General features: G+C 42.1%; 1 long non-coding RNA gene across 1 annotated transcript in view; it reads right to left on the bottom strand.

The window, feature by feature from the left end:
* Positions 1–762: 762 nt before the first annotated feature.
* Positions 763–7,500, bottom strand: part of LOC127010290 (uncharacterized) — a 40,568-nt gene continuing 33,830 nt past the window's right edge. The window contains exon 3 of the long non-coding RNA XR_007763031.1: positions 763–2,480. This is a non-coding gene — a long non-coding RNA (uncharacterized LOC127010290). The remainder of the gene's footprint in view (positions 2,481–7,500) is intronic.

Genomic DNA, 7,500 nt, shown 5'->3' with positions numbered 1-7,500 from the left:
CACATCACAGGTTCTCTCTCTCTCTCTCTCTCTCTCTCTCTCTCTCTCTCTCTCTCTCTCTCTCTCTCTCTCTCTCTCTCTCTCCTTCCCTCTTCTTTCCCCTTCTTTCTCCCCCTTCATTCTCTCTCCAACTCTCTATCACTCCCCCTCCCCCTCTCTCTCTCTCTCTCTCTCTCTCTCTCCAAAAGCCTGAATTCTATCTACATAACCACGATCAAATTCCCTCTTTACCTCCTCCTCCTCCTCCTCCTCCCAAACTTCGCATTAGGAGGAAATGTTTGAGCGAATTTTGGTCTAATAATGAAAGCAGTTTAGGCTCAGTGTGTGTTTGTCTGTGTGTGTGTGTGTGTGTGTGTGTGTGTGTGTGTGTGTGTGTGTGTGTGTGTGTGTGTGTGAGTCTGTGTGTGTGTGTGTGTGTGTGTGTGTGTGTGTGTGTGTGTGTGTGTGTGTGTGTGTGTGTGTGTGTGTGTGTGTCTGCCACCGCGAGCGGCTCACGCTCTCTCTCTCTCTCTCTCTCTCTCTCTCTCTCTCTCTCTCTCTCTCTCTCTCTCTATCTATCTATCTATCTATCTATCTCCATCTTATTCCAATTATTTCTTTCCATTTTCCATTAATCCATTCACTTATGAGAGAGAGAGAGAGAGAGAGAGAAAAGCGATGGTCAAGAAAGAGGACAGGAAGGATGGGAGATGATTCAAAGGTTGGGGAGAGAGAGAATGGGAGGAGAGAGAGAGGAGGAGGAGGAGGAGGAGGAGGAGGAGGAGGAGGAGGAGGGGGTGGAGGAGGAAAACATTATACTGTCTCAGCTGCCAATTATTTCAAGCTTTACGATATCTCCCGTCACTCACATCCTCCACTCATCTCCCCCTCTCATCTCCACTCACTCATCTCCTTTCCCTTACCTCCTTTTTTTAGTCTCCCTTTTCTTTTCTAACCTTTCTTTATATTTATTCTCCTTTCCTAAGTCTCACATCCTCCTCCTCATCTCCTTTCACTCATCTCCACTCATCTCCTCCACTCATCTCCCTTTTTAACCTTTACTTCTCTTTACTCTTCTTTCCTTTATCTCCCTTCCTACCTTCCTCATCTCCACTCATCTCCTTTCTCCTATCTCCCCTTTTTTCCTCCCCTAATCTCCTTTTATTTCCCTTTATCCAGTTTCTTACTTCACTCCTCTCCCTCCCTCATCTTTTTTTTCTTTTATCTCCCCTCTATTTCCTCCCTTATCGTCTTATTTCTCTCTCTCTCTCTCTCTCTCTCTCTCTCTCTCTCTCTCTCTCTCTCTCTCTCAAGTTACTAGGCATAATAACTCTCACGTGAATTTATTATGTGTGTTAAACGTTGGGCAAATGTGTGTGTGTGTGTGTGTGTGTGTGTGTGTGTGTGTGTGTGTGTGTAACAGGTAACCGCACTTTAGCTCACACACGGTTTACAGAGAGAGAGAGAGAGAGAGAGAGAGAGAGAGAGAGAGAGAGAGAGAGAGAGATCACGCCTCATATGCAAAGCGCTCAAGCCGCGACCTGTTAACATAAATATTCTTGTTTTCCTCCCTTCTTCCTTTCCTCCTTCCCTCCTTTCTTCCTCTATATCCCTCCTCTTCCTCTTCCCTTCTCTTATCCCTCTTCCATCTTTTCTTTTCCCTCTTTTCTCTCATTTTCCCTCTTCTCGCTTTTCTTATCCCTCTTTTTTCCCTCCTTTCTCTCTTTCTTGTCTCCTTTTCTCTTTCTAATACCCTGCCTCTGTACCTTCCCTCTTTCCGTTTCCTCTATTTTCCTTTCCTTTTTTCTTCCTCTCTCTCCTCCTTCGTTTCCATCTTTTCTTCTCTTCCCCACAGTAATTTTCCTCCTTCGTCATCTAGGTACATCTTTTCCCTTCCTCTCCCTTAGTTATTCCCTCCCTTCCTTTCCTCTCCCTTCTGTTATCTCTCCACCCCTCCTTCTCCCTTTTTCTACCCCTCTTCCCTTACCCTTCCTCCCGACCCCTTATCTCCCCTTACCTCTCCCGACCTCTTCTTTCCTCTCGCATCCAAAATCCATTCACTAAGCAGCATAAAACACGTCTAAAACACACTTCTTCCCCTCCTTCCTTCCTCTTACGTTTCCTCCCTTCACCCCTCACACCCTTCCTCCCTCCTCTTCGCTTCTTTCCTTTCTCCTTCCCTTTCTCATCAACCATAATCTTTCTTCTTTCCCTCCTTTCCTTCCTTGATAAAAAAAAAAAAACTTACCTCCCTACCTTCATCCAAGACCAGGTGTGCGAGACTCTGAAATCAAGGTAAAGATGTGCTAATTCTACAACAGGTAAATCACAGGTGTACTTACCTTTTCCGAGGCGGTGGAGGTGCAGGGTGTTGCTGGCCACGCGCACGAAAAAAAAAACGCGCGCACGGAAAAAAAAACAAAAACACTCGCGCACTGGAAAAAGAACACTCGCGCACGGAAAAAAAAACGCGCGTACGGTTTTTCTTCGGGACGTTCGATCTGAAAAGAGAAGAGAAAATATATGAATAACAATGTAAAATAAGGTTGAAAATATTCGGAAATACACGAATGAGAGTAAAATAAGATTAACAAAGACGAGAATATATTGATGACAGTAAAAGAAGATTGAAAAAGAAATCAGAGAAAATATGAATGACAGTAAAAATAATGGAAAAGAAGAAAATAATATATTTATTAAGGCAAAATAACGATGAAAAAAAATATATGAATACCAATTAGAGAAAGCTGTTCCGGTTAGTAAGAAAACATGAAAATATCGTTCAATTTATTTCTTTTATGATTATTTATTTCTAGTTTGACCTGTTTTTCCTCTCTCTCTCTCTGGGCTACATAATAGGTCTGCAATCAAGTCGGCCACTAGGTCAGGCAGTCAGTCAGTCAGTCAGTCGGTCAGTGTCAGGAATTTCTGCCCAGTCAGCGGCGTAATCATCAGTCAGTCAGTCAGTCAGTCGTTTCGGATCGTACGTCTGTCTGTATCACTCAATAAGTTATTCAGTCTCTCAGTTAGTCAGTAAATAGGGTATTCAATTCTCTGTTAGCCATTACGTTAGAATTGTTCTAAAATTCGTTCACCGAGTCAGCAAGTTACGAATAGGTCACAAAAATACCTCTCAATCATTCAGTCGGACAACTAATCAGTCAGCCAGTCAATCAGTCAACCAATCACTCAGTCAGTCGAAGTCAGTCGAAACCGCAACCTCCCCTCAGACCCCATAAAAAGCGCAACCTCTCTCCGCCCCCTCAGAAACCCCGCAACCTCTCCACCGTCAAACCCGCGGCCAGCCAGTCCGAGGTATACGTGGATGATGGGAGTCTGCGGCGGACCTTGTTGGCGGCGATTTAGTGAAGCTCTGATCCGATTACAAGGCCCCGCCACACACACACACACACACACACACACACACACACACACACACACACACACACGACGCTGGAAAATAGAAGGAAAACTGGGGGAATTCGTAATCTGTGTGTGTGTGTGTGTGTCCCTCATACATACATACATACACATACATACATACATACATATATATACATACATACATACATACACACATACATACATACATCTCAGTTGAAGAGGTTATAAAAATGAATGATACCGCAGAGAGAGAGAGAGAGAGAGAGAGAGAGAGAGAGAGAGAGAGAGAGAGAGAATAGAGTCACATATACGTAATCTCCAACATCCGTAGGCGTAGAGAGATGCCCTTTGATGGAGGAGGAGGAGGAGGAGGAGGAGGCTCAAAGAAAAATAGAATACGTCTCATACCTCTTCTTCTTCATCCCCCCTTACCTCTCCCCCCTCTACCCTTTCTTCCCCCTTCTCCTCCCCATCAAAATAAGTCCTCATCCTCACCCCCGTTCACCCCTTTTTCTTTCCGTTTGCTTCTCCCCCGTAAATACGTCATCCATCCACTCTTTGACATCCTCCAAATCCATTCCCCTTTCACCCCCTTTCCTCTCGTTCTCCCATAATTAAGTCTTATTCTTTTTTTCTTTTTTTTTACAACAAAGGAGTCAGTTCAAGGGCATAAAAAAGGAAACAAATATGAAAAATAAAGCCCGCTAGTCACTGCTCCTTAAAGCCGACTCTGGTCACGACAACCCAGCGACTCGGGGTGTACGAGGTCGTGGGTGTGAAGTGTTGATGTGGAAGGGTCGCATACGGTCGGAAAAACTATATGCGACCCTTTCATGTCAACATTTCACACCCAAGACCTCGTGTTCCCGGAGTCGCTGGGTTGTCGTGGCCCAGAGTCGGCACAGTGTGAACGGGGCTTAAGAGGAGTGGCCGAAAGATAGGTCAATTTCGGGAGGAGAGGTGTCGTGATACCCTCCTCTCACTCTCACCCCTCACCTTTCTCCCTCCTTCTCCCTCCCCCTCTCCTACTCTTGAAATAGGTCTCTCCCTCGGTGTTCTTGCCCCTCGAAAATTATTTATTTGTTACGGATCTGCCGCCGCGGCGCGCAAATGGACGAGGGGAATAACTCTTCGTGCCTCCGCTACGACTTTCGCATGCAAATTTCTGCTCCGGAGGCTCGTTTGCATAAATACGAGGAGTGTGTGTGTGTGTGTGTGTGTGTGTGTGTGTGTGTGTGTGTGTGTGTGTGTGTGTGTGTGTGTGTTTAGCAGTACCTATTTTTCCTGCTTACATATTTTTGGGTTTGGGAAAGTAAGTATATATATTTAGGTACACACACACACACACACACACACACACACACACACACACACACACACACACACACATATCGTATACCATTAAGGAAAAACGTTTAAAATAGGTGCGAGAGAGAGAGAGAGAGAGAGAGAGAGAGAGAGAGAGAGAGAGAGAGAGAGTCGGTAATAGTTTCAATTTCGCACTAAGGTAAAAATGATTCTCCAATTGAATGAAAACGAGAATTTGAACGAGGCGAAAATTCATTGTCAATTCCGAGTTCGAGAAATGTAAATGCTAACCACTTCCTACTTCCCTTTTTCTCCCTTTTTTTACTCATATTTTCTTACCAACTACTTTTCTAATTCTCTATCTTCTTTTCCCTTATACTTTCCTTTTTTTCTACAGTTTATCATCATTTATCTTTTGCCTCCTTCGTTTTGTTTGTTTGTTTTTTTCGTCTTCTTTATTCCCTTTTCCCCTTCTTCTATGTTGCTTCTTTTTCGTTCTTTTTTCCTCTTCCTTATTCTCCGTCTATCTCCGTTGTTTCATATTTCTCCTTTCCGTCATTCCTTGCATTCTTCTATTCCCTCTATGTAACTTTCTCATTTTCCTCCTCCTCTTCTTCCTCCTCCTCTTTATCTCTTTTTTTTTCTTATCTTTCCCAACTACATGTTTTTCCTTTTGTCTCTCTTGTTTTTCCATTCATTTTTTCCTTCTTTTCCCACACTTACTTTCCTATATTTTCACTTCTATCTTTCCTTTTCCCTCCTCTTCCATCATTTTCTTCCCCGCTCATTTGTTTTTCCCTCTTTCTTTTCCTGTCTTTTCCTCTTCCCTCGTCCTCGAATTTAGTACTTCCTCTCCTTTCTATTCTTCTTCTATCTTTATTGTTCCATATTTCCCTCTTTCCTTTATCCATTTCCTTCCATTATTCTATTCTCTCTCCATTACTTACTCATTTTTTCCTTCGCCTCGTCTTCTTCCTCTTCCTCTTCCTCCTCCTCCTTTTACCGCGTTTTCATCAACTAATGCACCAACAGAGTCTTCTCCTGCTTAAAACGCCATCACACACACACACACACACACACACACACACACACACACACACACACACACACACACACACTCTATACTAAACAAGACCCGATTTCAGCCCTCCTCCTCCTCCTCTTCTCATAAGCTTTTTAATTAATACATCAGCTGCCAACTCTTACCTTTAAACTTTCGTCCACTGTATATATTATAGAGAATAGATGAAGGGAAAAATATATAGACGACATGATGGCAAACACTCCGCCTCCGCTACTCGCTTCCTTTCCGCCGCTCGTGTTGACAAACGTTGGAGGCAAAAACGTTTCTGAATGCCTAAACGTTTATTTTCTTTGTTTACTGTGAGAGGCAAACAGAGAGAGAGAGACCTAAGTTGGCGGACTGGAATGTTGCTTTAGGACTGGGGAAAACAGATAGATAGACAGATAGATTGACAGATAGGTAGATAGTTACACAGAAAGACATATACAGAGACAGACGTACTAGAAAAAAGATAAATAGATAAAAAGAGATAGAGAGTGACATAGAGACAAAGAATGACAGCATAAATTACAGGACACAAAACATTAAAAAAGCAAAGATATCAAAATGACAACAACAAAAACTAGGAAAAAAAAAAGAAAAAAAGCAAATATAAAAAAGTTACTAAAATAAAAGAACAGGAGGAAAGATAAAAATAGAACACCAAGGGAAAGGGTCGGAAAAAGAAACTACGGAAAGAGAGGAAGAAAAATAGCACGAGGAAAGACAGCAGCGAGTTTTAAAAGAAGAATCCATTTATCCTGCACGTTTTTCCGCGGCTCCTTACACCAAAAAAAAGGTCAGGAGAAAAACGACGCATCCAGCAGCCCAACACAAGACGCAACTTTACTCATAAATTCTCTGATAAATTCCCTGACGAATTCGGAATAAAAGAATGATAACCAAAGAAAACTGTTAGAAATATATACAGCATTAACATACATATATACATACATTCATAAATACAAATATTCATACATTACCTCATACTTACAGAGTACAAGCATACCGTACATACCATATAGACATACATACATACATACATACATACATACATACATATATACGTACATAAATACATAAATACATAAGCACATTCATACCTAGATTAATATACAGACGAATTGACACACACACACACACACACACACACACACACACACACACACACACACACACACACACACACACACACACACCTTCGGAAAATACAAAATCATACAGCTGAAATACATAATAAAAAATATACATATACATGAACTTAATCTTTCTCAAACCTTCAGTAAAAGCAAATAACAAAAAGAACAATTCAAAACTAACATCACATAGCATCACATCGCATGACATCGCATAACATCAATTTCCATTCATTTCGCTCGTTCGTATTAGCGTTCTAGCATAAGTAAACAAAGCCCGGATTCGCTAAAGTCGGATTACGTGGAAAAAATATACGTATACAAATGAACAAGAATTCGCAAAGTCGGATTACTCGAAAACAAAATAACAATGTGACGAGAATTTCGGAGAGTAGGATAGGAGGTACGTCTCTCTCTCTCTCTCTCTCTCTCTCTCTCTCTCTCTCTCTCTCTCAAAAGACACTGATGTTTGCTTCATTAATGCCAGCGGAGAGAGAGAGAGAGAGAGAGAGAGAGGGGTAAATTTTTCTCCAGCTACTTATGATTAATGTTTCACACCCAAAATTTTCTTGTACATTTTTACCTCCGAATCTTCTCTCCTCATTTTCTCACGCGCCTAGTGGTAAGATC

Source organism: Eriocheir sinensis, chromosome 43 (assembly GCF_024679095.1).
Source record: "Eriocheir sinensis breed Jianghai 21 chromosome 43, ASM2467909v1, whole genome shotgun sequence".
NCBI lineage: Eukaryota > Metazoa > Arthropoda > Malacostraca > Decapoda > Varunidae > Eriocheir > Eriocheir sinensis.
Note: the sequence above shows the minus strand (reverse complement) of the source record. Positions and strands in the feature narration are given on the sequence as shown.